Raw genomic sequence first — 23,998 nt, forward strand, 5'->3', positions numbered from 1 at the left:
CCAGAGATTCTGATCCAGGGTTACTGATGCTACTGGTTCTTGGACCACTCTTTTTTGTCTTTTTTTTTTTTTCTTTTTTTTGAGACGGAGTCTCGCTCTGTTGCCAGACTAGAGCGCAGTGGCACGATCTCGGACCACTGCTACCTCTGCCTCCTGGGTTCACGCCATTCTCCTGCCTCAGCCTCCCAAGTAGCTGGGACTACAGGCACCCGCCACCACACCCAGCTAATTTTTTGTATTTTTAGTAGAGTTGGGGTTTCACCAGGTTGGCCAGGATGGTCTCGATCTCTTGACCTCGTGATCTGCCCACCTCAGTCTCCCAAAATGCTGGGATTATAGGTGTGAGCCACCGCGCCAGGCTGGTCCTTGGACCACTCTTTAAGTAGCCCCTCCTATGGAGAAATTCCTTGTGCTTCTTCTCAAAGTGTTACCCACGTAAAGAGCAGCTAAAACAAACACTGGGTGGCTAAAGCAAACACTGTTGACAGACAGTAAGTGTAGAATGACAGAGTAAGGGAGGGAGGTGACAGATAAATAGATGACTATTAGATAACAAATCAATACATAGACATCGAATAGAATTATATGAAGGACCTTAAGTAATAACAGCTTTAAAAATTGTCTTTAAAATTAATGTTTTTAAAGCATGGCATGCAAAGTACAATATTTGAAAGAGCAAAAAATATGTATGTCACAAATTAAAGTGTCCCTTCATTCCAGAGTGACACTCCCACTTTGAAGAATCAACCATATTTAAGTATCTATAGGATATGACAACTTATAGTAAAACTGAGACTATAGGAACTTAAAGAAAATGTTGAGTATGGTGCACAGACCAAAGCTGAATTATTTGAGGCCAAATTTTCTTTAGTTTGTTTGTTGGTACTCATTTGAAAGAAACACACACGCACTCATATACCTAAGGCTGCTTTCTGAAATCCAATACATTTCCTGCCTTCTTCTTTCCTCAGTACTCTTACGACCAGCCTATTTATAGCCCAGGAAAGGAAAAAGCTCCACTGGAGGCAGGAAAACTAAGTTCGGAAAGAATAGGAGGAAGTCTGCCTGCCATTTAGCCAAACAACCTTTAATTCATTGAGCTCAAAGCTTAGCAGCTTCAATGTTGTTGTTAGGCGTAAACAGCTTGCAAATTTCAATTTTTTTTTCCCTCCCCACTTTTGAACTGGATTTGGGCAATGGAGGTGATGACAGCATTTTAGAAGAAAGAACAGGAATTCTAGGTGTTTAGGCACGTTGAAGAGAAACTTGCTAGAGGTGATGAAGCGGAAAGAAAAAGACGATTCACTATAGGGATGATCATTATTGCAGTTCTGCAAATTAAGGTAAGTGTCATTTAAAAATCTGTCTGTTGTTGCGTCTTAATGCACTTCATGAACTATGGATATTAGCCACAGACAATGGATATGATCTGAGGTCCGATCTTCATGTAACTTTTCAATATGCTTTGCTTATATATCTGAAGAAATGTAGAAATCACCCTCAGTTATGACATCTTCAGTTTTTTACAATAAATATTTTAAAACGTTGTTTCTTGACAATGTCTCTATGAACTGTCTTCAGTTTCATTATTATCAGGGGTTTAGATAGTATAAATAATTTCATTGATGATCACCTTTAAAAATATATTTTTGACATTTGTCTGCTTGTCTGCCCTTTTCAAATTGCTGATTAATAATCCACTTACAATTTCTTTGATCAATAATAGTTTAGAATACCTTTAATAAATAGGCCTTCAAACAGAAATGGACAATTGTATAAAAGTTACATATAAAATTTAAATTTTGCATAAAATTAAGCAAAGATAAAAAATTTTAATACAGGTTTTTTCTCTTGAACATTGATTTTTCAGACAATGGAGAATCTTCTAGAACCACAAAAAACAGCACTGAATAGTTTCCAGTGATAGAAAGTGTTCATAGTAGTTATGTAGATCTAAATTATTATTTCCAAACATTCGTTCATTCTGTTTTGAGTGCCTTGAAAAATGTCACTGGGTTTGGAAATGGTAAGGTCGAAAGGAAATGGATTAAATCCAGGAACAGTTGATGCTGCCCACAAAAACTTGGAAAGCTTCTAGGGACATTCCAAATTCTTTTAACATTCTTTGCCATTAAACAAGCATATTTGTTTAAATGATGCACCATATTTGCATCCGCTGCTGATAATAACCACATTTGTGTCTTGGAGTAACTTGATTAATGTTACCACAATGACTTAACAAAGGAATACGGTTCTGGTGGATTATTGAAAAGGAAGAACAGAAGGAAATGTGTGGCTGTTATTTCGCCCTATCCCTGTTTGAGATTGGGATGTTTAGAATTTGTCCCAAGAAGATAGCAAAGCTGGAAGCCAGAAAAGCAGAGCCAGCCAGAACCGGCACAGGAGGCCAGGACTCGGCTCTGGCTCAGTGCGGATCCCACTGGCCGTCTTCTTTCCTGGGAGAATTTAAGGGTTATTTTTTACTGATTAGAAAATTATAATTCCATGGAAACTGTTAGAAAGTATAATATGTTTGAATAGAAAGAGCATGATTTCTTAGTTGAACTTAAGTGGTAAAAAAAAAAAAAAAAAACCAGAGGGAAATGAAATTAATCTGAATAAATGTGATAGATCTGAAGAAACAAATAAACCCTCAGCATTTACTTTCAGGACATTCCAGTGCTGCAGAGTCAGTTCTGAGTCCACTTTAGCTCTTCCACAGAGCGGAATCTAAGGTGACTTAATTAATTGCCACTCCACATGGCTCTCATGACAGCAATGTTGCTTACAGCAATTCTCATTTCTGATCATGTTGAACTTACTTCCCTTAGAGTTTCAAAACAATGTTCACATTTGACACCTTCACATGTTTACATTATGAGAATGAAATTGTTTTAACTGTATGTAAGGTTTAAGAAAGATAAAATTATGAGTTAGATGTATTATTCCAAGAATATATTTTTCACTTGTAAAAGGCTCATTGCTGGTCATTGGTTTCCAGATGGCCATAGATTTATAAATGTATTCATGGGCCGGGCGTGGTGGCTCATGCCTGTAATCCCAGCACTTTGGGAGACCAGGGCGGGCGGATCACCTGAGGTCGGGAGTTTGAGATCAGCCTGGCTAACATGGTGAAACCCCGTCTCTACTAAATATACAAAATTAGCTGGGCGTGGTGGCACATGCCTATAATCCCTGCTACTCGGGAGGCTGAGGCAGAAGAATCACTTGAACCCAGGAAGTGGAGGTTGCAGTGAGCCGGGATAGCTCCACTGCACTCTAGCCTGGGCAACGGAGTGAGACCTCATCTCCAAATAAACAACAACAACAAAAAGTATTCATGAAATGCCAGGTATTTAAAATATAGTTCTTGGAAATTGCTTAATAGTTCTACAGATTGTTGTGATGTATCTAGAAGCTGCTGAGAACATTTTAAGTTAGAGTGAGCTAATTTTGAAAAAAATTATCAATTTTTTAAGCTTTTTTATTAATTACATAGAAATGTATTGCCTTATTTCCGGAAAAACTCCTACAGTCACTATGTGTTTACAGTTTACATAGTAGAGCCAACCCTGGCCTTCACATTTAAATACAAGTAAAATTGGGTTACCGAAGGAAGAGACCATGTGAAGCAGCAAGAAATTTAGATGTCACCAAATACAATGTGGAACTTGCGGGATGTGTTGAAGAGGGATGTGGGAGAAGCATGCTAAAGTCTCCTTCTCCTTCAGATGGGAAACTACACCCACCTGCCATCTGGCCTGATGCTGGATGGGGTAGAGGGATATTGCATGTTGATTCTTGTGTATTTACAGGCACCTTAAATTCAGACAGTTGGCTTTTGGAGACATTTGTTGTACTGTCTCATCCTGTATTACAGGTCTACAAGCATCACCACACCTGTTTATTAAGTTTTCTAACTTATAATCTCTATCCTTCATAAACTCAATGTTAAGTTGGAAAAAGGGAAGTATACAGGACACAAGGCATCCTATATGTGGAGCCAAATTAATGATGTAGATAATGAGTGACACCTAAGGAAGACCTGATCCAGACAGGCTTCATGGAGGCCTGAGGCTGAGCTGGATCTTGGTGAGCAGGAGGAGATCTGATGGATAGAGGGAGATGAGGGCATCTAAGATAAGAATGGAGCTGTGAGCGTGAGCAGAGACAGGAATGGCCTTCCTGCGCCCAAGGAATAGGGCTGCCAGATGAAATATAGGATGCCCAGTTCAATGTGAATTTCAGATAAACAACAAACACTTTTTTAGTCTAAGTGTGCCCTACTGCATGACTGTGTACGAGACCTAGTGCATTGGACCTACTTATATGAAAGTATTATTTGTTGTTTATTGGAAATTCACACTTAGCTGGGGGCCCTGTATTCTGATTTCCCAAATCTGGCAACTCTTCAAGGGAACTGAGAATCAGCCAGCTTGACAGCAGCAGAGGGAATGAGCCTATGGAGCAGGAAAGAAGTGCCTGGAGGAGGCTGGGTTCAGAAGGTGGTGGGACTTTAATGGTGAACTAAGGAGTCAGGAATTTAAAGATACCTGGGGCCAATGAGAAGTTCTGAAAAGGGAAGTGGCATGCATAAAATCTGCCGGTTGGAGGCAGAACTTGCTGGGGAAGAGATCGGGGCACTGAGGTCTGGGTTCTGATGAAAACAGAGAGAGAGAAGCCCACTGGAGACAAATCTGAGAACAAATTTATGTGTTTTGTAAACTAATTGGGTATGGTTATAGAAGGAGAGAATGTGTTCAAGAGGATGTTATGTTTTATGGCTCCATTCAAAGAAATGGTCAAAGAGACAGCAGCAGGTCAGGGAGTTAGTGAGAGGGATGAGGATTTTGGTTTCAGACATAGGAAATTTGAGGGAATGATGGAATAGTCAGATAGAAATAGTAAGCAAACAGCTGAGAATGGAAAACAGCTTAGGAGGGAGGTAAGAACTGGAAATAAAAATGGCCAACATTTATTGAACACTTACTCTATGTCAAGCCTTTTATCTCCATTATCTCCTTTTGCCTCTGCAGTCATCTATCGGCAGGTTCCATTGCCAGCCACATTTTGTAGTTGAGAAAAGTGAAGTCAGAGAGATTAAGTAACGTGTCCATGATCACATCATTAATGAGAGGCAGATGGAAAATGGAAACACCGTGTGTAGGAGCCAAAGCCCTCACAACTGGGACTCATATACAGAATGTTGAGCCTCTGGCTCTAGATTCACGTTCTCCGTCTGCAAAGAGCTAAGGGTGCCAATTGCTCACGCTAGAACCCAGTTTTTAGCCAGATTCCAGGTCTTCTATTGTTCCGAACTTTGGTGGCCCTCATAGAATTCTCCATCTTTTGGTTACTCTCTCTGAGAAAATGGAAATCATTTATACCCAGAGGTTCTCCTTATTTATTAATCTCCTGAATTGTTTTTCCCCTTAGTGGCTCATTTTAAATTTTCCCTTGGTTATCTGGTGAAATAAAGATTATGATGAAGTATCTATAATCTCATATAGTTACCTCTTTGTGTGACATGGGTGGCTAAAACATACTTATTTTACAAAAATCCCTAATACAATTTTATTAAATTTCATCTTGAGGTTGGACAACAGATCTCCAAACCCTCCAAACCTGTGGGGTTTTTAAAATTATTTTCTTCTTTCCTTCAAGACAGGGTCCCCCTCTGTCACCCAGGCTGGAGTGCAGTGGCACAACCTCAGCTTGCTGCAGCCTCCACCTCCAGGGCTTGAGTGATCCTTGTGCCTCAGCCTCCCAAATAGCTGGGACTGCAGGAACACGCCATTGCACCCACTAATTTTTGTATTTTTTAGTAGAAACAAGGTTTCACCATGTTGCCAAGTTGGTCTTGAACTCCTGACCTCAAGTGATTCGCCTGCCTCGGCCTCCCGAAGTGCTGAGATTACAGGCGTGAGCCACGGCACCCAACCTCCAAACTTGTTCTTTAATGTCTGCTATTTTGTATCCTTTGACCTATGTGTCCCTATTTCCCTTTCCCCCCTCCTCCCACCCTTAGTGACCACTGTTTCATTATGTATCTCTGTGTTTTAGGGTTTAAAAAATATTCCACGTATAAATGAGATCGTGCAATTTTTAGAAAAAGGTTAGGCTGAAGAGAAAACAAGACCAAGGGTGTCAACCTCCTCTCCTTGTCCCTGGCTGCCCTCTAGTGGCAATACCAGATAACAACGTTCAGCCCAGAGACCGCAGAGCCAGGCACTAGAAGCAAGTTCCTCAGGAATCCCTAAATAGCATAATCAAGAGTTTGCAGAATCATCTTTGGGCTCTTACATGGGCTGGAGGCTAGTCGTGCTAGAAATTCTGGAAGAAGACTTCGTGGAATTACATACACCCTTACAGCTTGTTGGCCTGAAAGGCATTTTGAATAGACCAGTTTTAGATTTATCTTAAACTTTCTAATCATTAAAAGTATTTCACCTGTTTACCATTTTAGGCAGGCACATATATTATGTTTGGCTACTAAACTTTCAATGCACATACGTGCCTTTTTATTGAGATTTCCTAGACTTTTGATTCTAAATATTTACTTTAAAATATATAATATGTTAGTAAAAAGCAAAAAGTCTATCTTTTAGGGATCTATTCTTAAAGACATCATAAGTTCAGACAATAATGAATGTAAAAGACTCTATCTATTCATAACAGATACATTTTGTAACTAACCTAAATATAAAGGGAATTATTAAATGACATTCCACAATATGAAATTTTATACAGCCATTAAATTACATTATAATATTTAATGACATTGGAAACTGTTCATAGTAAATGTTAAGTGAACATTTATACTTACATTCAGTGCATATAAGAAGTCTACAAAATTATTTATATAGTGTGATCCCATTTGCTTAAAAATATATATATGTACATATAGAAAAAGAAGTAAGAGCTAAAAAGTCATACATCAACTGTTAACAATAGAAATTTCTTAGCCTGGCCAATATGGTGAAACCCCATCTCTACTAAAACTACAAAAATTAGCCGGGCGTGGTGGCGTATGCCTGTAGTCCCAGCTACTCAGGAGGCTGAGGTAGGAGAATCACTTGAACCCAGGAGGCGGAGGTTACAGTGAGCCAAGATCGCGCCACTGCACTCCAGCCTGGGTGACAGAGCGAGACTATGTCTCAGAAAAAAAAAAAAAGAAATTTCTGGTTGGTGGGGTAATGGTGATTTTTGATTTTCTACTTTGTCTCCAGGATAAATAAGCATGTACTACTTTTATAATCAGGAACAAAACCCAGTATGTTTTCCAAATGTACAGAGCTAAGTCTGTTCTGATTTCTTGCTGTCATGGCTGACAATATGTCTGCACTAATGCAGTGCCATTGATGGCCTCTCCTCCAACTAAAGGGCTATATCCTGTTTGTGACAGCGTAATCCATTGTATTGGAAAAGATTATGATGCACTGGCCTGTTCTATGACTTCACTGCATTCATCAGCAACAGGAAACAAAGACATGCACTTTTTTCATAATTGTTTTAGTAATAATTGACAATTGGAGGAAATGAATGGCAGAAAACAATTACGAGCAGACAAGATGGTCAGCAAATCAAACTGGGAAATGCAGGGGAGCCCGTCTCAGCTTTATTCATGCAGCAATTTCAGAACATTACAAAGATACTATTGTTTTGTTCTCAGTCTACTCCTGAAATCACTATTTTTTTTATATTTTTTATCAGCAGTTACACAATTCTTTGCTGGCAGCAATGACTTCCAATGTGTTTTTAATTCAGTAATCCGGTAATCCCACAACAGGGATTTGGTGCTGAACTTTTCATGTTTATTAATATTCAGGGTCAGTGTGAACGCCTCCCTGTGCGCATAGCCAGTGAAATGCACAGCGATATTGCTGTGACTTCTCTTGCCTCTGAATAACTGCCTGTTGCCCAGACATAGAATCTTAAAAGTGTTACTTTCCATTACATTTATAAATAGAAAATTCATGTTTCTATTTTTTGAATTGTCCCTGGTCTTCATTTTGATAGCAATGGGCGGGAGAATAAAACAACAAAAACTCAAAACAAGTGAATTAATGATTCAATATCTAGTTTCTATGCCATGAAATGGGCACAAGTAACAATCCCTTCGATGATAATAAGGGATGTGTTATCACTTAGGAAACAGTTAAGTAAGGTGGTAACATTTATTTCTTTCTCTTAGTGGCCTGTGTTCATAGCTGTCTTGTTGGGTATTACTGAAATTCTTTGGATGGGGAAACTAAACGTGCCTGGGCTGTTACATCACTCCAAGTCATACTCTCCTCTGGTGAGCTCGATGTGGAGAAGCAGCAGCTCTGACTTCCAGTTTTAAAGACTACTTACTGGTATTACTATTGATTATGGAACACCCTACAGCACTGTCCGGTAGAAATACACACCTGTAATCCCAACAATTTGGGTGGCAGAGGCTGGAAGATCACTTGGACCCAGGTAACCAGCCTGGGCAACACAGTGAGATCCTGTCTCTAAAAAATAAAAATAAAAAATAGCTGGGCATGGTGGTACATGCTGCTAGTCCTAGATATTCAGGAGGCTGAGTTGACAAGATTGTTTGAGCACAGTTGTTCAAGTCCACAGTGAGCTATGATCACGCCACTGCACTCCAGCCAGGGCAACAAAGTGAGACCCTGTCTCAAAAAAAATTTTAAAAATAAAGTAAAATAAAAAATAAAATAGAAATAGAATGTGAGCCACTAATGTGACCTACATAGTTCATTTTACATTTTCTAGTGACCGCATTTAAAAAAATAAAAAGAAACAGATAAAATGAATTTTAATATCATAGTTTAAGGAGTGGGGCATAGTGCCTCACACCTGTAATCCCAGTGCTTTGGGAGGCAAAGGTGGGAGGATTGCTTGAGGTCAGGATTTCAAGAACAGCCTAGGCAGCATGGCAAGACCCTGTCTCCACAAAAAAAAAAAGTAAACATTAGCTGGAAATGGTGGTAGTCCCATGGTCTACCAGTCCAGAGAGTAACTGTAGTCCTAGTTACTCAGGGGGCTGAGGTGAGAGGATTGCTTGAGCCCAGAAGTGCGAGGATGCAGTAAACTATGATTGCACCATTGCACTCCAGCATGGGCAACAGAGCAAGACTCTTTCTAAAATAATAATAATAATATAGTTGATTTAATCAAATATATCCAAGATAACATTTCAACGTGCACCCAATATAAAAAACCACTAATAAAACATTTTCTATTCCCTTTTTGTAATAAGTCTTTGAAAGCCAGTGTGTACTTTATGCTTACTGCATGTCTCAGCTCAGACTAGCCTCATTTCAAGTGCTCAATAGCTTCAGGTGCCTAGTGGCTACTGTATAAGACAGTGCAAGTCTAAACAGAAGGGCTACGGTGCCGCCCACAGCTACATAAATAATGTGAAATTTAGACTATGAGATGTTGCTACCTTTTCTGTACTCACAGTCATCTCTATTCCGAAACATTGAGCTGAACATTCTGTATCAAGTAAAATTGAATAGTTGAATAGCAAGCCAAGGAATGGCAGTTTTGGAGAGCTGGCTTATTAGAATGATTCAGCTCTTCGCTTGGGCTGGGTAACTGTGGATTCCTCAATTGAGAAATAGGGCGATAGAAGTTTTTAAAAAAATTATCCAAATTTGAAATCTGAATGATGTGGTTGTAAAAGACTTTATCATAATGTTTTCAAGTGAATTTAGGTATAGGAATAGATTCAATTACACCGCCTAAAATTGAGTTCCAAAAACCATTATAGACATTATGCTCCTAATAGTGCCTACAACTTAGTACAAAGAAATAAATCTTTAGCAAAGAAAACACACGCAAGTGCACATGCACACACGCACATACTTCCAACATTGTGACCACTGGCTGATGTCTTTTCTGCATTTTGCATTGTCTTATTTGAAGGATAGGAAGTATGCTATAATAATCTTCTATAACTACTATGCCTTGGGGACTCTCATGCCAGTCAGCTGGGGTGATAAAGATAGCTTCTGTGTGCTAAGTTTGGAGATACAAAAATAGAACTGGTGGAAGTGGATAAAATCAGAAGACACTGTAGGTTCTTATGGCCCCACCAGTGGCAGAGACCTGGAAACACAGTTCTCTGAAATCCTGGCAATGAGTTGCAGCCAACTGGAATGATCATATTTTTGGTTCATATCTTATTCCATGAGGATTTGGTTATGAAACTAGAGTTTAACCAGTCAGAAAAATCTGAAATCAAAATAAAAGTTAAAGACATATATAAATAATGGCCACTCATTGCCTGATTTACAAATTGGTAATGGTCCAAAAGTTGGTTTTTAATAATTTTCTTGGCCCTCTGAATTCACTTTACATTTTCCCCATAGAAACAAAGTTATAAATAGTGACTGCATACTGCACCTAAAATGCCACGTATCTACAATGAAATTATTACAATGTATTTATAATGTATTATATTATTTATTCTAAATATGTATGCATTTTAAATTATTCAGTGAAATCTATTAATGTATTATTTCTACATTAATACATTATATCATATATTAATATGCTAATAATTATATCACATTAATATATCAATAATATATTAATTAACCAAACAGAAAAAGTATATACTGGATCAACAAAACCACCTTATATTCAAAGCAGCCAACACTAGTAAAGAATCCAAGAAGTGCCAGGTGCTGTACTAGAGTCAGAGACAAGCATAAGAGATAAATCATATTTATGTTGTTTCTTAATATTGGAGGAAAAGCAAATTTACAAAAGAAAAATGAGGAAATAGATGGAATTCTTTTTTTTAAGGGGACTGCCTTATCTAAGTGACTCTTAGGTAGAGAGACGTTTTTTAGGCTTTTATGTCCAATTTTACAGTTAAACTTTGTACTTGCCTTTTCCTGAAGGACAAAGTATGTCTAGCGCTGCTGTTAATGTGTAGCCATACTTTTTTTTGGTTCCCAAATAGGGTGTTTGTTTGTTTGTTTGTTTGTTTGCCTATTTTGTTTTTGAGACAGAGTCTCACTCTGTCACCCGGGCTGGAGTGCAGTGGTGTGATCTCGGCTCACTGCAAGCTCCACCTCCTGGGTTCACGTTTTTCCTGCCTCAGCCTCCCGAGTAGCTGGGACTACAGGCGCCTGCCACCACGCCTAGCTAATTTTTTGTATTTTTAGTAGAGACGGGGTTTCACCGTGTTATCCAGGATGGTCTCGATCTCCTGACCTTGTGATCCGCCAGCCTCGGCCTCCTAAAGTGCTGGGATTACAGGCGCGAGCCACCATGCCGGGCCCAAGTAGGGTAATTTTTTGTGGAAATTTTTTGGTTCCCAAATAGGGTGAGATTTTTCTGAAGTAATACTTGGCTGAGAAGTAGAAGAGAGAAAGGTGAAGAGAATGGTTAGAATTAAATATTCAGACACATGAGAATTGTGCATGATTGTCCCATTCTCCTGGGAGAAAGGGTGGGGAAGACTAGAGGACTGAGCCTCAAGAAATGATCCTCAACAGCCTCTAGGATGGGGAAGAGGAAGGGAGGGAATGTATGCAACTAGCCTTCACATACAAATTTCCAAGTCAGTTAAAGAAAAATCTCTTGGTGAGTGCCATTAACGGTTGGATCCTGCAGAGACTACCATTTAAAAAAAATATCACGAGAAAATGAGGAAGACGTGGGCGGGGCGTGGTGGCTCATGCATGTAATCCCAGCACTGTGGGAGGCTGAGGTGGGCAGATCACAAGGTCAGGAGATGGAGACCATCCTGGCTAACAAGGTGAAACCCGGTCTTTACTAAAAATACAGAAAATTAGCCAGGCGTTGGTGGCGGGTGCCTGTAGTCCCAGCTACTCGGGAGGCTGAGGCAGGAGAATGGTGTGAACCCGGGAGGCAGAGCTTGCAGTGAGCCGAGATGGCGCCCCTGCACTCCAGCCTGGGCTGCAGAGCGAGAGACTACATCTCAAAAAAAAAAAAAAAAGGTGGAAGAAGTGACTAAGTCAGGCATGAATGGGCCTTCAGGGAAGGTCAAGAAATCTGGGTTGAGTGGTCCCACAGGTTGATTTCACAAAACAGCAAGAGAATCAGGGACCTACAAGTGAGTTGAGATTATGTATGTAGCCCAAGGAACAGGAGGCTGGGCCAGGGCGACAGACTGTTCTGGAACACTATCTTATTTCTTCTGCTGGGAACTAGGGCTGTTTCTCTGGTAATGGAGGCCCTCTGACAAAGACAAAGCATTGGGTGGTTGTGCCACATGCTACTCAAAGAGGTGCCCCAGCCTTGGAGTGTGCACAATTTTTTTTTTTTGAGAGAGAGTTTCGTTCAGTCACCCAGGCTGGAGTGCAGTGGCCCAATCTTGGCTCACTGCAACCTCTGCCTCCTGAACTCAAGTCATTCTCCTGCCTCAGCCTCCTGAGCACCTGTGATTACAGGCATGCGCCACCATGCCTGGCTAATTTTTTGTATTAGTAGAGATGAGGTTTCACCATATTGGCCTTGAACTCCTGGTATCAAGTGATCCAACTGCCTTGGCCTCCCAAAGTGCTGGGATTATAGGTGTGAGCCACCGCACCCGGCCCACATCTGTGTTTTCTATCTGAAACTGTCTCCCCACCTTCTGGTCAATGAATGCATCATTCCTCAATGTCTTCTCTCAATTTCTTTTGTTTCTAGGATATTTTCTTTTAAAACATCCATATCTCTTCTTTGGCATGGAAACTACACCCAATCTACCTGAACCTGGGGCACCCCTCTGATGACCCATTTGGATTCTCTGATTTCACTGCCAGTATTCTCAGTGAGTATTCTATCACATACCACCTTTATTTTATCACTTCTCTTTCAGATTTTAAACACATAAAATCTGATGGCCTGTTTTCAACCCCACTGAATCTGTGATGTCAGAAACTTTGTAAATGGTGAAGTGAAAAACCTTTTTCTTCTTCCTCCTTTGATGATGAAGCTGTCACCAGTCTTGAGTGAATTTGCTCTCTTCAAAAATGCTATAACATTTATATACTGTAATGCTATATAAATACTTTCTTATATATTTAATCCCATGTCTGGTGGTGTTTCTTTAATATATTCAACTACTATTTGCCTCTGTGGTTAATTTTCCAAGAGTTTCTTCTCTCAACAACCTAATTATAAATTCCTTCATGTCTGGGCCTTATTTTGTGCTTTAAAAAAAATCCCTCCGTGGTATACTAATGTTCATAGCAGCATTATTTATAATAGCTGAAAGGCAGACACAACCAGGCACAACCCACATGTCTATCAACAGATGAAGAGATAAACAAAATGTGGCATAGACATGCAATGGGAAATTATTCAGCCACAAAAAGGGATGAAGTTCTCATATGTGCTAAAATATGAACGTACCTTGAAAATGTCATGCTCAGTGAAATAATCCAGACACAAAAGAGCAAATATTATATGATGCCACTTATGCGAAATATTTACAATATGCAGATTCGTAGAAACAGAAAGTAGGTTAGAGGTGACTGGGCGCTGGGGGAGAAGGGAGAATAGAGAGTTATTTCTTTTTTTCTTTTTTTTTGGGATGAAGTCTCACTCTGTCGCCCAGGCTGGAGTGCAGTGGCACGATCTCAGCTCACTGCAAGTTTCGCCTCCTGGGTTCACGCCATTCTGCCTCAGCCTCCTGAATAGTTGTGACTATAGGCACCCGCCACCATGCCCAGCTAATTTTTGTGTTTTCGGTAGAGACAGGATTTCACCTTGTTAGCCAGGATGGTCTCAATCTCCTGACCTCGTGATCCACCCGCCTCAACCTCCCAAAGTGCTGGGATTACAGGCGTGAGCCACCGCGCCCAGCCAAGCGTTATTTGTTAACAGTTGTAAAGTTTCTGTTTGGTGTGATAAAAGTTTTGCAAATAGTGGTGATGATTGCACAACACTGTGAATGTAATTAATACTACTGAATAGTACACATAAAAATGGTCAAAATAGCAAATTTATGCTATATATATTTTATTACAATTTTAAAATTAACTATATAATATAACAAAACCCAGTGAATTGTATGGTATGTGAATTATGTTTCCATAAACCTATTTTAAAGAAATCCCTCCGGGAACCAGATATAATCTTACATATAATAAATGTTTAAGTAATATTTTGTATCGTTTGTTGTAATGAGATTCATTAGGACACAAATTTATATGTGGTAGAGATTAGACATGTTTTTCAAATTATACATACCAGATATGTGATTACTCTCTGTTTAGGGCTTTAGGTAGGTTTAGACAAAAGCCAAGTGCTGTGCGAGTGTGAATTGAGACCTTAAACCATGTCTTAATCATTTCTACCTCTCCTAGATTACCAGACATAAGATCAGGTGCATGACACATACCAATTTCCTAATCTTAAATTTGGTGAATGAATGAATGAAAGTATTAACAAAGCATACAGAGTTACTTTGCATACATATGCATACATGTTTTTTCTCAACCAACCTTTCATCATTACAACTGAGACATTATTTTTTCAGACATCTACTTTTAAGACATAATACATTATACTATGTAAAGAGTATAGGGTATTGTGCAGACATCTAGAAAAAAACATGTTTGATGATATATGACAGAATATTTGATGACATTGGAATATTTAAGAATATTTAGGCCAGGCACGGTAGCTCATGCCTGTAATCCCAGCACTTTGGGAGGCCAAGGGGTCGGATCACGGGATCAGGAGATTGAGACCATTCTGGCCAACATGGTGAAATCCCATCTCTATTAAAAACACAAAAATTAGCCGGGTATAGTAGTGCATGCCTGTAGTCCCAGCTGCTGGGGAGGCTGGGTAGGAGAATGGCTTGCACCCAGGAGGCAAATGTAGCAGTGAGCCGAGATTACACCACTGCACTCCAGCCTGGTATGATATATAGTAAATAGAAAATTCAAACTTTTGTATATTTGCCCATTATGCATTTTAGTAAAGATAAGAAAGATATTTTATTACTTATTTCTGTGTAACAAATCATTCCAAAACTAAGTGCCTTTAAACAACCGTAATCATTTATTACCTTGCATGATTTCTATGGACCAGGAATTCAGGAGAAGGTCAGATTAAGGAGTGTCATTTGTGAAGTTGCAGTCAGATGTCACTTGGGACTAGAGTCTTCGGAAGACTCAATCAGGACTAGAGATTTACTTTTCTTTTCATTCTTTATTTCCAGCCCCCAAACTTTATTAAGATATTGACATACTAAAATTGTATATATTTATGATGTAAAACATGATGTTTTAATATATGTACACATTTCAAAAGGATCAAATCAGCTATTTAACATACTTACCACCTCATATACCAATTATTATTTTTGTGGTGAGAACATTTAAGATATATCCTGTTAGCAATTTTCAAGTATACAATACAATATTATTAACTATAGTCACCATGCTGTACAACAGAACTCATACATCTTGTCAAACTGAAATTTTGTACCCTTTGATCAAAATCTCCTCATTCTTAGCCCTTCCCAGTCCCTTGCAACCCTCATTCTACTCGCTGTCTCTGAGTTCAACTTTTTAAGATTCCACATAAAAATGAGATCCTGCAGAACTTGTCTTTCTGTGTCTGGCTTATTTCACTTAGCGTAATATTCTCCAAGTTTATCCATGTTGTTGCAAATTACAGAATTTTCTTATTCTTTAAGACTAAATAGCATTCCATTGTATATACCACATTTTCTTTATCCATTCATCTGTCAATGGATGCTTAGGTTGATTCCACATCTTGGCTATTGTAAATAATGCCACAGTGAACATGGGGTGTAGGTATCTCTTTGACATGCTGATTTCATTTTCTTTGGATAAATACTCAGAAGTGGGATTGCTGAAGTATATGATAGTTCTATTTAAATTTTTTTTTCTTTGTAAGACGGAGTCTTGCTCTGTCGCCCAGGCTGGAGTGTAGTGGTACAATCTCAGCTCACTGCAACCTCCGCCTCCTGGGTTCAAGCAATTCTCCTGTCTCAGCCTCCTGAGTAGCTGGGATTATAGGTGCAAACCACCCCCACTCCCAGCTAATTTTTGTATTTTTAGTAGAGATGGCGTTTTGCCATGTTGGCCAGCTGGTCTCCAACTTCTGACCTCAGGTAGTCCACCCACCTTGGCCTCCCAAAGTGCTGGGATTAAAGGTGTGAACCACCTCGCCTGCCCTATTTTTAACTTTTTGAGGAACCTCCATATTGTTTTCCTTAATGACGGTACTAATTAGATTCCCACCAACAGTGTGTAAGGATTTCCTTTTTGATTGGTATGTGAGGTGATAAGTATGTTAAATAGCTGATTTCTTTTTTGCTGCATCTTCACCAACACTTGTTCTCTTTTGTCTTTTTTGATAATACCCATTCTAACAGGTGTGAGCTGATACTTCCTTGTAGTTTGAGTTTGCGTTTCCCTGGTGATTAGTGCTGTTGAGCATTTTTTTTTTTTTTTTTTTTGACGGAGTCTCACTGTGTCACCCAGGCTGGAGTGCAGTGGTGCCATCTCAGCTCATTGCAAGCTCCGCCTCCCAGGTTCACACCATTCTCTCACCTCAGCCTCCCAAGTAACTGGGACTACAGGTGCTCGCCACCGTGCCTGGCTAATTTTGTTTTTGTAATTTTAGTAGAGATGGGGTTTCACCGTGTTAGTCAGAAGGTCTCGATCTCCTGACGTCGTGATCTGCCCATGATCAGCCTCCCAAAGGTCTGGGATTACAAGTGTGAGCCACTGCGCCCGGCTGAGCATTTTTTCATATACCTATTGGCCATTTGTATTTCTTCTTTTGAGAAATATTGATTCAAGTCCTTTACCCATTTTAAAAACTTGAATTATTTGTTTTATTGCTATTGAATTGCTTTGAGTTTCTTACATATTTTGGATATTGGTCCCTTATCAGATATAATATATAGTTTGCAAATATTTTCTCCCATTCCATAGGCTGGCTCTACATTCCGTTGATTATTTACGTTGCTGTGCAGAAGCATTTTTGTTTGATGCAATCTTGGAGTCATATCCAAGAAGTCATCGCCCAGACCAATGTCAAGATTTTTCCCTATGTTTTCTTGTAGTAGTTTATTATAGTTTCAGGTATTAAGTTTAAGTTTTTAATCTATTTTGAGTTTACATTTTAATCTATTTTGAGTTCCTTTTTGTATGTGACATAAGGGTTCAATTTCATTTACTGCTGCTTTCAAAGTTTTTTCTTTGTCTTTTGAGAATTTGATTGTAATGTGTCTTGGTGAAGATCTCTCTATATTTAATCTGCTTGGGGCTATTTGGGCTTCATGGATCTGGATGCTCATTTGCCTCTCCAGATTTGGGAAGTTTCTTATCATTATTTCTTTACATAAGCATTCTTCTGTTTTTCTTTCTTTGCTACTTTTGTGAATCCCCTAATGTATGTATTGGATTGCTTGATGTTGTCTCATATATCGTATTGGCTTTTTTCATTCTTACTTATTCTTTGTTGTTGTTGTTGTTGTTTCTCTGGCTGAATATTACAAATGATCTGTCTTTGAGCTCACTGATTCTTTTTTCTGTTTGATTGAGGCTACTGTTGAAGCTCTCTATGGAATTTTCAGTTCCATTACTATGTTGCTTAGATCCAGAATTTCTGCCTTGTTCTTTTTTATGGTTTCTATACCCTCATTGAATCCCCTATTTTGCTTTCATATTGTTTTCATGATTTGATTTAGTTAGAGCTCACTGAGCTCTAAGATGATTATTTTGAATTCTTTGACAGGCATTTCATAGACCTCCATTTCTTTAGGGTCAGTTACTTAATTTTGTTGTTTGGTGGTATTGTTTCCCCTATTATTCACTATCTTTGTGGCTATATGTTGATGTCTATGCATATGAAGAAGTAAGCACCTGTTCTACTTTTTACATATTGGCTTTGGAAAGCCCTCACCAGTCAGTACCCAGAGATTCTGGGTGGGTTGTTAGGTGGAATCTGAGGGCAGGCTTGCTCCTGTATTCTCAGGCAAGTTGCCTTGGTGCCTGAGTCAGCAGGCAGGAAGGCCTGGAGCTTGGATTTCCTGGGGTGGGCCTGGATTCTGGGTTCATGGGAATGAATCTGGATCCTGTGTTTGCAGGGGCTGGCCTGAAGTCTGGGTTCATGGGGGCCAACCTGTCCCTAAGATGGGCCTTGAGCCTGATCACAGAGGCCCACTTTGTGCTAGGATGGGTCTGGAGCCTGAGTCCACACAAGGGCTAGCGTGGTTACTGGGACTTGCCTGAAGCCTGTGTCCACAGGGGTTGGCCTAGTGGTTGAGCTGCTGTGGCAGACATGACTCTGGAGTGGGTGTAGAGCCTAGGGCTGTTGAATTGGTGTGGTGCTTGAATGGAGTTGAAACCTGATGCTGTAGAGGCCTGCTTGCAGCTTGGGGTCATAGGGGCTGGCCCAGCATTAGGGTAGCCCTGGATGCTCTTATCCACAGGTGCTAGCCCAGACCCTGGGATCATGAGGGCTGCTCTGGCACTGGATTTTACTAAACTGGGCCCGATGCTGGGGTCCACAGCAAAGTAAGGTGTTCAGTTCACTCTCCTTCCCCCACAGGGGGAGTATCTTTCTCTGTGCTGTGCACCCCTTGGGGGAGGGGTGATATGAGTAATATGAAACTCTTTCTCATCCTCTTCAATGTGCTTTTTCTTATTTCTGTACTACACCCTAACTATGTAATCTCTCACTGGGATTCTTTAGTTCTTGAGAGGGTACATTCATGCATGGATAGTTGTTCAAATTGGTGTGTCTGCAAGGGGATAGGTGCTGGAAAATACTATTCCACCATCTTGCTGAGGTCTGCTTTTGAGGTGGCTTACTTACATGGCTGGCAGGTTGGTGCTGGTTGTTAGCTAAGGACTTCGGTTCCTTTCTTTGTGGACTTCTCCATGGGGCTTACTGAATGCTCTCATAAGGTGGCATCTGACTGGCTTCTTTCAGAGTGAGAGATTCAAGAAACCAAGATGAAAGATGCAAGGCTTTTTATGACCTTGCCTTGGAAGTCATACATCGTCACTTTTCATGTATCCTATTGGTCACACAGGGTCAGTCCTGATTCATCATGAGCAAGGACTACATGAGGATATGTAAGGATCTTGGGAGGCCATCTGCAGATTACCACACGTATATGCCAAAATAATTTTATAGAAGATGTAATTAAAATTGATCTTATTTTTCTTCTTTGTACTTTTCTATACTTATAAGTTTTTTTATGATAAACATATATGATTTTTGAAATTACACACATACAAATCAATAAGGTGGGGGTTTTTTTGGCTTAAACAAGATAAATTTACTTATGTTTCACTATCCTGGAGGCTGAAGTTCAAGATCAAGGTGTCAGCCAGTTTGGTTTCTCTTAAAGTTGTCTCTGTGGATTGAGATGGCTATGTTTTTAACTGTCTTCTTCTTCTTTTAAGTAAAAGTTATTATTTTAAAAGCCATACATAGTCCAGAGATGAGTGAGTCAATTCTTGTTACTTTGATATAACACTGATGTCAAGTTCAAGATCAAGGTGTCAGCAGGTTTGGTTTCTCTTGAAGTTGTCTCTGTGGATTAAGATGGCTGTGTTTTTCACTGTCTTCTTCTACTTTTTAAGTAAAGTTATTTTTTAAAAAGCCATACATAGTCCTGAGAGGAGTGAGTGAATTCCTGTTACTTTGATATGACATCGATGCATCTATGCTTTTCTCTGTTTGATGTAACCCTGTAACTAAGGAAAGGAGAATTTGTATGGGAGGAGGGATGGTTTTAAATACAGAGCATAAGACTTGAAAGATGTGGCCAAGGTAGAGTCTCGGGTAGACATGGCAGTATTTGGGCCCCAAGAGCCAGAGACATCAAAATGGATTAAGAATATTATAAAAAGCAATGAGTGTGTTATAAAGATTCTGAGCTTCCAGCTGAAGACGGGCTTAACACACACATTATCTACCTTTGTTTCCCTTTGAAACCCCATTAAGATGAGATCAAAGGGTTTTTGCACAAGTGGGAGATCACCCATCTCTCATCATAGCAGAAGGCTGGAAGTTTATTCTCTCAACAGGGTAAAATATAGGGTTTTTAGGCTGGGGGCCCCTGGTCTGTGGACCATGCCCACCTAAAGGCATATTACACTTGAACTGGAATATTAACTGAAAAGTTCTCCCTCTCAGCTATAGAGAAGGCAGAAAATATAACTGCTGATAGGTTGTAAGTTTTATACCTTGTATCTTGGCCACAGAAAAAGGATTTTCTGGTTCTGTGTCCTAAAAATTTGGGGAAGGGAGTCATTTGGTTAGGGAATCATCCACCTCAATCACATGCTTACTCCTGGAATACTCAAATGTGGTCAAAAAAAGAGAGGGACTATGATTGGCTCAGTTTGAGTCACATGCTCATCTGGGCCAAGGTATGTGGGGCAGATGGGGTAGTTGAAGGTGGTGATGGAGGAGAGTGGGAATGTGAGGAAGACAATGGCATAGATGTCAACTATAGCTTCTCACCCTCTTCTATAGGAGATGATGTCATGTAGGCAAAGGTCCGTGAAAGCTTAAAACAGTCTTATGAATGTAAGAAAAAAGTCCACTTTACCATACATTATGGTTTTTCAAAGAAGATTTTTCTATATTATTTCAATTCTTCTTAAGAAATTCATGAAACAAACATTGCCATTCTCATCTTGTTGCTTGATCATTGAGGTGAACTCGTAATGGTAATGTTCTGGACTCAATCACTGTCCCTTGAGTGGATTAAGTCAGGGCTGGATAAGAAGCTATATCTTTTGATTCTTAGTCCTGTCAATTTTTATTTTATCATCCCAGTGATCAGTATGGGACCCCAAATTCGTAGATAATTGGGCTGGGAATGATATCTGGAGAGATGCTGCTTACAGGCAATGAACTGCATTAATGTCCATAGTTTCCTAGTATCTCACCCACAATTCCCTCAACATCAGTCCCAACACATGTAAAATCGATAGAGACTGGGAAAGTGCCGCCAAACGCAGACCGCCTGAGGAGTTATGTGTCCTACTTTTGGAATAAGACTGAAGGATTAACTTCTGGGAAGGACTTTCCGTCTGTTTTCCTTGATAAGATTGATTAAAACCATCTAACCAAGTTTTGCAGACTGTATGAAAGAACCAATGAATTGTATCATCTGGCCTGGTTTTGTTCAAATTCCTTAGAGGAGCTCTAGCTCCACTATTCAGGAAAGCAGTCTTCACCATGACACCTCCTGGGGGGAAGAGCAGCTAGGAGGTCCCAGAGGTTAGCCCCACCCTGCCCCGAGTGTCTCATTTTAGGTAGCAAGCGGTACATCATTTTCAATAAACCAGTTGGATATCAGTTAGACCATTTCACATGCATTTAATTTACCCTTTTGCTGAAATTGTGGCATGGAAACATTATTTTTCTTTGCCAGTTCTCTTTTGTCTCCTTTCCATTTCTCCCACCCTCTCCTCTTCCCACCAAAGTTACTTTCCTTTGTTATCTTTGGTATAAAGAACTTTCCTTCAATTAATTTCAAGGCTTCAGAAAAGCAGTTAAAAGAAGTTGAGTTGGGGAGAGGTATCTGATCCTCTTACTACACACATATAGCCCTACACCTGTGGAATCGAACTGAGTAAAAATGGATCTATCTTTTTGTTTGTTATGTAATGATAGTCTTTACATTTTAATGGCGAGTTTAGACCATCGACACTGTGATGATTGAGATATTAATGTTATTTTTTATTTTCAATTAATAATTCTCTCTCTCCTGACTTCTTTTGGATATTTCAAATTTTCTTTATTCCAATTTTCCCCTCGATTGGTTTGAAAGTTACATAATCTATATCTTTTTCAGTCTTCAGTCTTCTGAATAACATAAAGACCTTAGGAACTTTAAATTCAGATCTCAGTCTTCCATCTTACTCCTGTTGAAAATTTTAGTTGCACTCTGTTTGTTTTAAACAGGTTTATTAAGGTATAATTGATACATGATAATCCACACATATTTAAAGTATACAGTTTGAGGTCTTGACATATTTATATATCCATGAGATAATCACCACAATTTTTTAAAAACTTATTTTTCTAAAAATAATTTATCCAGTTCACACACAGGCATAACTGGTTGCATGTTACCAAGGTCTGCTAGTTTTATGTAAGCTTGTTTTACTTAAAGAGTTCTGTAGCTTCCGCACAAAAGTAACTATGATAATCACCATTCATCAAAGTGTACTAGGCATTGTGCAAAGTGCTTTCTTTCTTTTTTGAGATTGAGTCTGGCTTTGTCGCCCAGGCTGAAGTGCAGTGCCCTATCTTGGCTCACTGCAGCCTCTGCCTCCCGGGTTCAAGCGATTCTTGTGCCTCAGCCTCCCGAGTAGCTGAGATTACAGGTGTGGATAGAGATGGGGTTTCCCTATGTTGGCCAGGCTGGTCTCAAACTCCTGACCTCAAGTGTTCCACCTGCCTCAGCCTCCCAAAGTACTGGGATTACAGGTGTGAGCCGCCATGCCCGACCGCTAAGTGCTTTCTTCACACTAATTTCCATTGTTTTCTTTATTGTTTTTAATTTTTAATTATAGAAGCAATCCAAGTTTGTTATAAATGAATATACTCAACTAAAATTAGTCATATTTTTTGAAAAAGACCTGGAACCCTCATTTTTTCTTCAGAGTGGATATATGTTTATGGTTTGTTGTCACGCAGATATTTTATGTGCATTTGAAAACACGCTTTATTGTACTAAAAATGAGGCTAAATGCGTAGTGTTTTTTTTTTTCAGCCCAATTTTTTTTTTTTTTTTATGTCCCCATATGGTTGTTTGAGATTTAATTTATTTTATTTATTTATTTTTATTTATTTATTTATTTATTTTTTAATTTATTTATTATTATTATACTTTAAGTTGTAGGGTACATGTGCATAACGTGCAGGTTTGTTACATATGTATACTTGTGCCTTGTTGGTGTGCTGCACCCATCAACTCGTCATTTACATCAGGTATAACTCCCAATGCAATCCCTCCCCCCTCCCCCCTCCCCCCTCCCCCCTCCCCATGATAGGCCCCGGTGTGTGATGTTCCCCTTCCTGAGTCCGAGTGATCTCATTGTTCAGTTCCCACCTATGAGTGAGAACATGCGGTGTTTGGTTTTCTGTTCTTGTGATAGTTTGCTAAGAATGATGGTTTCCAGCTGCATCCATGTCCCTACAAAGGACACAAACTCATCCTTTTTGATGTTTTCAGCCCATTTTTAAAACTTACTGCATCAAGACCATCTTTCCATTTCATCCTTTTCATGGCTACATGATGTATAGAGCTTTGAATGAATGCATTAAGATTGTTTTGATGAATCGCCTCTTTTTTTTAGGTTCCTTCCTTCCTTTTTTTTTTTTTTTTTGATATTACAAATGTCATGTCATTTTTATAAGATGAAATCCTGATGTGGAATGCATTATTTCCAACCTTCACTGCCACCCTTTGAGTTGGGCATTATCATTTCCTTTTCACAAATGAGGAATTTTATTCTTAAAGGCTTAAGTGACTTACTTGGCTCTTAAGTGATTGATTGGGGAACGAGAATCCTGGTTTCCTGTTCCTAGTGGGCAGCATTCTTACGCCTCACCACACTACCTCTCCTACTAGTTTAGAAAATGCTTTTAAAAAGTTTCTAAGTGTATTTATAGTGAAATTGTCAGGAGGATTACTGGGAATTTTCAGCAAATAGTAGCCTATGGAATTAGAATGGAGGGGACATATTTCAGGCAATTTATATTTTCACCTGGCCCTTCAACTGAAGACTCTAATGTGAGCGCTGAGGAGCTATTTATAGCAGGTGACTTTTGAGCACCCTGGGGAGGTTGTGAAATAGCTGTCTATCACAGGCAGCTAGGAACTGCTTGCCTACCTTTTTTGTTGTTCTGAAAGAAAGGATACAGACCATCTGGACCAGTAAGTTGGGTCCAAAATCGGACTTACGTTTATTTTACTTAATAAATGTGTTCTTGAATCATATGAGTTGAATTT

General features: G+C 39.4%; 1 protein-coding gene across 8 annotated transcripts in view; it reads left to right on the plus strand.

Moving 5' to 3' along the window:
- Window positions 1-1,069: 1,069 nt before the first annotated feature.
- The window catches only part of LOC105464819 (RAS guanyl releasing protein 3), a 127,615-nt gene continuing 104,686 nt past the window's right edge, over window positions 1,070-23,998 (plus strand). For 5 of the 8 annotated variants that reach the window (XM_071076494.1, XM_071076491.1, XM_071076490.1 and 2 more), the window contains exons 1-2: window positions 1,071-1,343; window positions 12,664-12,787. The gene's annotated coding sequence lies outside the window, so the exon portion shown is untranslated. Of the gene's footprint in view, window positions 1,344-12,663; window positions 12,788-23,837; window positions 23,924-23,998 lie in introns of those variants that run through there. The other 3 variants (XM_071076495.1, XM_071076493.1, XM_011712901.3) reach the window with 3 other exon arrangements.

The sequence above is a fragment of the Macaca nemestrina genome, chromosome 13, assembly GCF_043159975.1.
Source record: "Macaca nemestrina isolate mMacNem1 chromosome 13, mMacNem.hap1, whole genome shotgun sequence".
In the NCBI taxonomy this organism is placed as follows: Eukaryota; Metazoa; Chordata; class Mammalia; order Primates; family Cercopithecidae; genus Macaca; species Macaca nemestrina.